The following is a 9,812-nucleotide window of genomic DNA, read 5'->3' on the forward strand; positions in this document are numbered from 1 at the left end:
TACATGATTAATTAAATAGATTTGTGCATTAATAAAACAATTTTCATATTGTAATAATTTTTTTTATTATATTTATGAAGTGTTTAGTTATATCAACCAATTAACATTTTTAATATGATTATACTAAACACAAAAAATTAAAAAAAAAACATTAAAAAATCTAACTTCAAATAAACTTTTTTAATTACATTTAGAAGATATGAATGATATGTTTTATCTATTGTGATAACTCTTTTTCCGGACAAAAACTAGATGTTCATGTTACTAGCATCATAATAATTATTGTGGTGTAGAGCTGTTTTATTTCAGAATTGGTTTTTTTGTTGGTGGTTGTCGTGGAGTGCAAATAGATCCCCTGATCAGGGTAAAGTGATAACACGTTAGTTTAGTATTTATTGTGTAAAATATATAATAAATATGGACTTCGACCATCTTCCCAAAACGCTTATCATTTTTACCAAAACTGTCATAACTTTTCTAACATGTCGTGTTGCTGCGGAAAGTCCTACGCAATTTTATGCATATTGGGAGGAATCTATACGCCTCTAGCATATTTGTACCTACAAATAAAACATTGATATTACGAAAATAATATCCAATTTAAAGTGATAAATAAATCGACCAAATTCATCTTTAAATTTTATGTTTTATTAATTTTTATAGTGTATATGTTTGTAAATTATTTTTTATATTTAAATTTAAAAATTCCACCTTTATTGTCATTGCCTTAGGATATTACCGTATTTCATAATGCGTTGATCTTTAATTAATCTATAGCCCACCAAAATCAACAATTTCACATATATATAAATGTTTTAGTTTTAATTATTTAAGTTGTAATGGGTTGATAAGGCTTCAGTTTTATTTAGTAATGATGACTTGTTTTGCTTGTATGTTTGTTTAGTTAATATCATGTATGACGAGTACATAGAATGAAATTTTGAAAGAACAACCTTAGTGTGTATTTATTTGTTACTTGCATGCATTAAATACAAATATTAGTTTGCAGCAATCACGTGAAACTGCAAAATACACATAGTTCCAACGCATGATGGGAGTTGGACATGACATTATAACATCACGCTAAAACGAAACAAGAGACTTGAGATTTGGAGGACAATCTCTCAATTCTATTTAATGGATAATTTTATTTTATTTTTGATGATGATGATAATGGTGGTTAAAGTCCGCTGAGACCAAACAATGATCTATCGGATCCAAATAAACAAATTATTTATTTTGATTTAAGATTTTATTCCTATGCTCAAAAAGCTTGGAGAGAAGTCTCCCGAGCTCATTATAATTTTGACATTGTAAAAGGCTAGGAAGGTCAGTATTGTAACAAAGATTGTGAAATTGAGATCTAATGTGGTTGTACGCAGGGCACTCTAAGAGGAAGTGGTTTTCATCCTCGATGCTCCTATTCTCACAAATATGGCAGATCCTTCCCATCCATGGCATTTTAGGAACTGCCCAATGACCTGTTTCACTATGGAGCTCATGAGAATTCGTTCTAATCTTTGCTATATTAATTTTCTTCTTTGAGCTAGTTAAAATAGAGAGATACTTTTGATCTTCAAGGGTGGGGTTGATGACCTTCTTATAATAATTTAATTTTCTTTTAGACACTAAATCTTTCTCACACCACAATTTTTCTTTCAACGTAGAAGTAACAATATCTTTAATGTTATTTATGTTTTGCAATGCATCATTCTCGTTGATCTCCCAATAGTTTAACCGGGCCCTTGTGTCTTTATGCCATCCTCGATTGAGCCTTAGGTGGTTTTGGCTGGAATTTAAAGATAGCTTAGGAAGTCTATGATCGTCTATGTTATTGAGCTTGTGCTTGTACAACAGAAACCTAAGCATAGCTAGGCTCTCAATAGGGGAAAGACCTGCTTCTATAAGGAGAATAGGATAGGGTGTATTACTTTAATTTTCAGGTTATAAGTTATAAAACACTTCTGGATTTGCTCAATCTTTCTCCATGATTATTTGGAGATGCTGCAACCCCAAACCTCATAGCCATATAAGATAATAGGAGTGACTAAAGTTTCAAAGAGGAACTTCTTTTTATCCCACATTACGAGGTTTGATGTTTTACAATTATTTTCAAGACCAAAATAAGCTTTCCACCCCCCATTAATCCTTTTCTCAATGCTATCGTTCCAGTTGAGCTTGTGATGGATATCAATTCCTAGGTAATTGTAAGAATACACTTCCTCCAAGTTATTATTGTCATACATAAAATTAGCGTAAGTGTCCATCTTGGATTTGATAATCATAACTTTTGTTTTGCCAGTGTTAACAGTCATACCCATGGTAGAGCAGAAATCCTTAAGAAGCTTGAGTTGCTTATCAAGATCAGAAAGGCACCTTGCCAAAAGAACAATATCGTCAGCATAGAGAAGAAGGATAATGACTATCCCAGCTAAGATCGTGCCATCACATCCTGCTTCCTCTAAATAGCCTTCAATCTTATCGATGTAAATGCAAAATATGTTAGGGGAGAGAGGACAACCTTGTTTAACTCCGATGTTACACTTAATATCTTTTGACCACCCCTCATTGCTCTTTAGTTTGGCAATTACGTTCTCGTATAACCTTATAGCAGCAGCTCTCAACTCAAGAGGAACATTTAGCTCTTCTAATGTATTCCAAAGGTTGTATCTAGGAACCGTATCAAAAGCCTTTCTAAAGTCCAAAAAACAACAAAATAAATTGGATTTATCATTACGACATTCTTCCACAATGATCCTAAGTGTAACAAGGTGGTCTGTTTTTGAGTGATGCCTTCTGAAACCTGCTTGGCCTTTAGCCCGCTTACCTTCACTTTCAAGCCATATGCTTAACTTCGTTTCCAGAATACTACCATAAAAAATACAAAACATACATAATAATGAATTTAGGTATAGGTTAAACAAAGTTTTTTTTGGTAGAAATCACATGAGAAATTTTTTTGCCAAAGCTTTCGGAACCAACAAGTGTAGTTCATCATAAGGCTAGGTTGTTTTAATATAAATTCCCTTAATCTAACTAATTGTTCAATGTTTTCTTGTTTGTTTCTTTGTTTCTTTTGGACTAATTTCCTTTACAATCTGTTTGCTTCTTGATGGTAAGGATTTATTTGAACTATATATTCAACTGTGCTAAAAGTTTATTATTTTTTTTTTTAATAAATTGTATTTATTTATACATCTTAAATAGTTGTGTATGCTTTTTTATTTTAGATTGTATTATCAAAATTTATTAAGAGCATGTGTTTACTTCCAAGAGATTACAAGTTCAAAACTAGAGGTGTAGTATGTGTATGCTTTTGTAAATATATCAGCCAAATAGTTGCGAGAAAGGGGGTCCCTTATCTAGTTCCTTATCCCACAAACAAAAAAATCTCATACAAACTAATTTAGTATCTTACTTAACTATAACCTTAAAAATAGATAATAATAATAATAACTTAGAACTTTTTAGTTAAATTTATTAAATTTATACTAAAATAATAATGATAATTATACATAAATAATATGAATGAGCAATATTCATTTGAATTTTATATTTATTTATTTAAAAATTTATATTTATTTCTTTAACAATAGAGAAGACGTGTAATTATGAATTTATATTTAACCTATTTTATTTTTAAAAATTATTTTACTATTTTTTTAATCTAATGAGATATATGTTTATTTTAATTTTATGTTTATATTTATAAAAATATATTGAAAACATATTCATGTTGTGGAATTATAAATCTATAATTTAATATATTTTATTTAAAATAAATAATTTAATTTTTTTAAGTAATTTTTGGGAAATGCTTGAATCTATGTTAAACATATAGGTTTCAGTAGGATAAAAAAAAATGAAGGTATAGGTTTCAGTAGATAATTTTTTTTTTTCAAAAACTTGTGTTGAGGGGTTTAAGTATTCTTAACGCCATCGAAATAATGTTTTTTTCAAAATAATTAAATAATAGTGTGTTTGTTTTGTTTTATTTTGTTTCGTTTTGTTTTTTTTTTTAAGAAAAAGAGTTTAAAAGAGTAATGAGGATGAATATGATTATCATTTATCAAGATTATATGGTTTATTTGACTTTAAGAGAGTAAGAGATGATGAACTACATTAGTGGTTACTTAACAAATTCTAATGTGATTTATTTACATACAAATTTTTTAGAGTGCAAAATATAATATGTTATTTTTTATTATTTAAATTGTATTTTTCAATGCTAAATAAAATATATATATATGATTAAACAAAATGTTTAACCATAAAAAAAATCATTTTTTCTATATATAGATATATCTGAAATTGATATCGACATTAATTAGTTAACATATATCTTCAAATAGTTTATTTAAATCTCCTTTTCAAATATTTTTGAAAAATATAAAATTTAAATATTCACAATTTCTTTTTACTTCTAATTACATTACAACATATTCATTTTTTTAAAATATATTTTTTATTTAGAACATAATTTTTATTTTTTATTTTTATTTTGAAGGGACACCCAAGGGCACACAAACATACACATTAAAAAAAAATCACGAATTTTGTAGTGAAAGTAGGCATTGGTCAATTACCAAAACACCATAAAATTATTGTTTATGAAATTATCGATCATATACTCACATTCCATTTTAGTTACACCAAAACTCACATGCATTAGTAAACTTCCAAACCATTATCATTATCTTTTGAGTGGTCCCAACACCAAAACCAACATGCATTAGTAAACTTCCAAACCATTATCATTATCCTTTGAGTGGTCCCAAAGTGGATCACTGAGTAACCATTCCCCATAAAATGAGTGTGAAAATCCAACATCTCTTACCTTGTTCAGTTTCAATAAGCTGTTAATTACTACCATTATAATCATCAAAATCTATAGTTACAAATCATTATATAAAAATTATAATAATTATTTTAATGGTTACAAATTTGCATCATTAACCTTCGAATTTCTATAATTGATTAATCTTAATTATAATAAATCCAAACTATTTATTAACTGCAAAAGCTTATTACAATTGATATGAAATTATGTAGATAAACTTGATTCTCAGTTCAAGTTCATGACCCAGGCTGGAACATGATCAACTCTAATGACATCTAACTGCACAAAAGAATAGACGATGTAAAAAGTAAAAACAAATCTAATATGGAATCGTATATCTTGCAAACCTTGAATATTCTCAGAAATATGTACACCGTAGAGAGATGTATTCAATCTCGGCCGCTGTCAATAAGGGCCTCCGATATCATTAATCTTCCTTAAAAATATATACATTTCGGAGGAAGATAAAATTAATCTCGTGAGCCCTCAATAAGGGTTTCAAATTTCAGCATGACTGCTATGCCAAATTTTAGACAAAGGCTCTCTGGTTGATGTTTAATTCCATATGCTCCTTTCCCTGGAAATTAACTCCGGCAGAAGTGTCTGGATTCACACGTAACCGTTTCCACTACCACGCATCCTGAGATTGCTGAAATCCGAGAATATTGAATCATGTTTCATCCTTAGAGATGGCAAATGTTGCAGAGGATATGACGATTGATCTACTCTCGTCTTAGAAGAGTGTACGGGAACGATAAATTGCATAATCCTGTACACTTAGTATGCGCTGCCCATCGCCTTTTTGAAATCAATGATTTCATCTAGCTTCGAATTTGCACGTACTGCTTTTCCAAACATGGACGTCAGATATTCGAAAGCAACTTCGTCACATGGAAGGGTGAGCCCCATCTGGTGACTAAACCCATACTCCTCTTCGGCCTTCTCTAACAATGTCCGGAACAGAGAATGATTGAAATAAGTGGCAGGAATGATAAACCTCCTTCGTTCCTTCCCAACATACACCGCACAGTGTCCCTTGGGAACATCTGTGGGCAGAGCACTGCATGAGGTGCCCAGGACCTCATCCTCCATCATGAAGTAACGACTCTTCTCTGGACAAAGGGCATATCTGGTCGCCTTATAACCCTTTGCAAACTTGCGAAGTACTTTGATTATCTGCCTCAAAAGTATAACTTGAGGATTTCTCAATCTTCTTGCCATTGCAATGGATTAGACGAGACTGGAGGATAGAAATCAAATTCAAATTTCTTCCTTAAAATCGACTCCTAATGAGAAACTTGCACAGACTTGTTGTGGAAAGGACGCATACGATTTGTATATATAACAAGTGAAAGTGAGAATCTAATGAGCGGAAGCAGAGATTTCAAGTGATAAGATGGTAATGGTGTATAACAACGATATGGTCCACTGTGTCTTTATGTACAATATACAAGATGCTTCGAAGACGGACTTCCAGGCCAACCTGCAATATAAACCGACTAAGTACCACGAGCGTGGCCCCTCCATGTGTAGGGATGCTTGCAGACAAATATCAATGAGTGAAATTACAACGTCTTTCTTATCACCCATAAAATGTGTGAAGTCTTATCAGAACCGATTTTCTGAGTATTCCAGCCGTATAAAGTAGGATGAATGGATTACTTACTTTTCTGATTTGTTATTTTTGAATGGCCGCTATAATTGTTATCCAATAAAGAAATTATTAGCAGATATTTTTCTCAAGTGAATTCCTCTGTGATTGTCTGTGCCTAGCGACAAAATCGCGCATATTGAATGCAAAGTAGATGTTCACGTGGAATTTGGCGTGTGTTATGAAAGTCATTAGATTTATTGCAGGATTGCCGACAGAGTAGTTGAACGTCATATTCAGATCCAGACAGCTTCTGGAATGAAACGACTACTATTTGTTTCATCAGATTCAAATTCAGACAACTTGTAGCATGAAATGGCTATTATCTGTAGCGCTTAGCTCATACAGAACGAAATTTAGTATTAAATAAAAATATATTTATTAGTCATATTATTAAAAATTTTAAGTTTTTATATTTTATATTGTTTTTGATAATGTGATTAATTCGGAAAATATTATCAAAATTTAATAATAACAAGTATTACATAGTAGATAGTATTGCGGCTTAGTTTAAATATAACTAAATTACAATAAAAATATTAAATTCAAATTAGAGTTAAAGTTTAGAATTCCATCAATTTAAATTTTACTAATTCGTAAAGTCTATCTGTGTAATTAAAGAGCAAGGCTCGGATTTCAATATTTATGCAAATATAACTTTAAAAATCTATAACATCTTATACTTGCATTTATATTTGAATTATATTAGTCTTTCCAAACAAAAAATTGTATATTTAATTCCTTAAAATTTGAACTAAAATATTCAATAAAAAATCTTTTACTATAATTACTAATATATAAAAATACATATATTTTATTTTTAAAATTTAAATTTATATTTGGGAAGAATAAAAATAAGATTGATTTATTATTTTAGTTTTAAAAATATGTATGTTTTACTTTATTAAAATTTCAATTTAGATTTTCTCTCTCTTTTATATATATATATATATATATATATATATAATATTTATTAAAATTTAAATTAATATATTTAATTGATTTCTTTTTAATATAATTATTAGTTTTAAAAAATATTAATATAGCAAAAATAAGAATAAATACATTGTTTTAATAAAAATGTAATAATTGGAAAACCAGTCTTTGCCATTGTTTAATTTTTTTAGTTACTAATAACAAGAATAAGTATTAATATTTTTTTTAGTTTTTATAAAAATAAATATTAATAATTATTTTATAAAAAATAAAAAAATATTCTATAGAGTTAAACTTCGTTAAATCAAAATAAATTTTATATGTTTGACTAACTAATTATGGCTGAACACAAAACCTATTGGATGACGGAGGCTGGCAAGATAGTAATAATAATAATTATTAATATTTATTTATGAATAAATAATAAATATTTATTATTAATTTATGATGATGATGGAGGTGGTGATTACCAAATATTGGTCTATAGGACTTAAAGAAAAAAATTATTTATTTTGATTTAAGATTTTATTCCTATTCTCAAAAAACTTGGAGAGAAGTTTCCGGAGGTCACTATAATTTTGACATTGTAAAGAGCTAAAAAGGTCAATTTTGTAACAAAGATTGTGAAACTGAGATCTAGTGTGGTTGTATATATTATTATTATTATTTAATTTGAAATTATTTATTATTATTTTATTTTTATTTAATTATTAATTATATTAATAATAATAGTTTTTCCTAATATTATTTATTGGATCTTTTTGCCGATCTAACAAAATAAGTTGCAGTTATTTTTTTTTAGAATTTCATAATTTTTTTTCAAAAAATCTGGCAATTGATGTGCTTTAGTCCTTTTTTTATGGTGTAAATATATTCAGCACTATCAAAAATTTCTTGAGCACTCAAAATCTTGAATTTTGACAACCCTAACAAAGATTTTAAAAAAATTCTTACTAAAATTTATAAAAAATTATAAACAAGTTTATTTATTTATCAATAATTTATATAATATTTAGCAATAAAATTTGTGATACAAATAAAAATTCCTCTGCATATATCATCCATATTTAATTAATTGAATATAGTTATGTTGGTTTCTAATGCTTAGCTTATACCAAACAAAATTTAATGTATCATATTATTTACTACAAACTTTTCATCACATTCAAATTCAGACAGTTTCTCGCACGAAACGACCACTATTTGTTTCATATTCAAATTCAGAAAGAGTGATAGACTCCACGTTAAAACTATATTGTATAGAAGAATCGATAAACTTCATGCGATAGGTTTTCAATAGATTTTTTACTAGATGAATGCGTAACCGGGTTTGCTTTGTAATACTGTGAGACGGGTTTGATTCACATGAGAAAATCTAAGTCAATCAGACCTCCCCGACATATCATTAAGTGAACGTTTGGAGGATTTGAATTTAAAATGGTGTATTTATAGTTATTTTACATTTATTAATATAAAAAAATAATTGTTTATTTCCATTAATATTGTGATGGGAGAAAAATATACACAGTTTGTTTATTAGGATCATCCATATTTTAGTTTATGGAGAGGATAGCAACCGTGAAAATTAAATTCTAAAAAGGTAACTTCAGTTATCGAAGTACAAGCTACCGATCTAGTGAATTTTCAACGCAATCGATTTTTTAATAGGTTGAATTAAATGATTTCACATTTTTTTTAAGTTGTAATATTTTTTTAATTGATATGTTCAGCATAAGCTCAGTATTAATGTTTATTAATAATTGTAATATATTAAAATGTTCATTAGGTTGTATTGATTTTTAATAAATTTAAAAAATTAGTTCGTGTCATATAGTTTTGATTCAACAATTTTCTAAAGATTTGAGATTATTCCAATTCAAATAAGCTCCTCCATGATATTTCTCTCATTATTATTTATACTATTCATTTATATATAAGAAAAAAACTTTAACAAAATGCACTACTACTTTTCAACATTTTATACATGATTAATTAAGTAAATTTGTGCATTAGTAAGGCATTTTTCGTGTTGTAATAGTTTTTTGGTCATATTTATGAAGCCTTAAGCTATATCAACCACATTAATATTCTTAATGTGATTACTAATATATTATTAGTGAGAAAAAAAATTATCACATCTGGAAAATTTGAATTTAAAATTTTGTATTTATTGTTAGTTTACATTTTCAAGAATTTACTAAGTAAACTTCAATAAGAAAACTAAACTTAAACTTAATTATTAAATAACTGAAAGAAAATTAATATAAAAAAATAATTGTTTACTTTCATTAATATTGTGATGGGAGAAAAATATACTGGGTTTATTAGGATTATCCATATTTATGTTTATGGAGAGGATAACAACAAAACTCTAAGTAGTGAACT

General features: G+C 28.0%; 1 pseudogene; it reads right to left on the bottom strand.

Annotated features, from left to right (window-relative positions):
* Positions 1-5,246: 5,246 nt before the first annotated feature.
* On the bottom strand, positions 5,247-6,061 carry LOC149212704 (protein SMALL AUXIN UP-REGULATED RNA 10 pseudogene; annotated as a pseudogene).
* Between the last annotated feature and the right edge of the window lie 3,751 nt (positions 6,062-9,812).

Source organism: Pinus tabuliformis, chromosome 1_1 (genome assembly GCF_031772625.1).
Source record: "Pinus tabuliformis cultivar Carrire ecotype Pingquan chromosome 1_1, CPIR1, whole genome shotgun sequence".
In the NCBI taxonomy this organism is placed as follows: Eukaryota; Viridiplantae; Streptophyta; class Pinopsida; order Pinales; family Pinaceae; genus Pinus; species Pinus tabuliformis.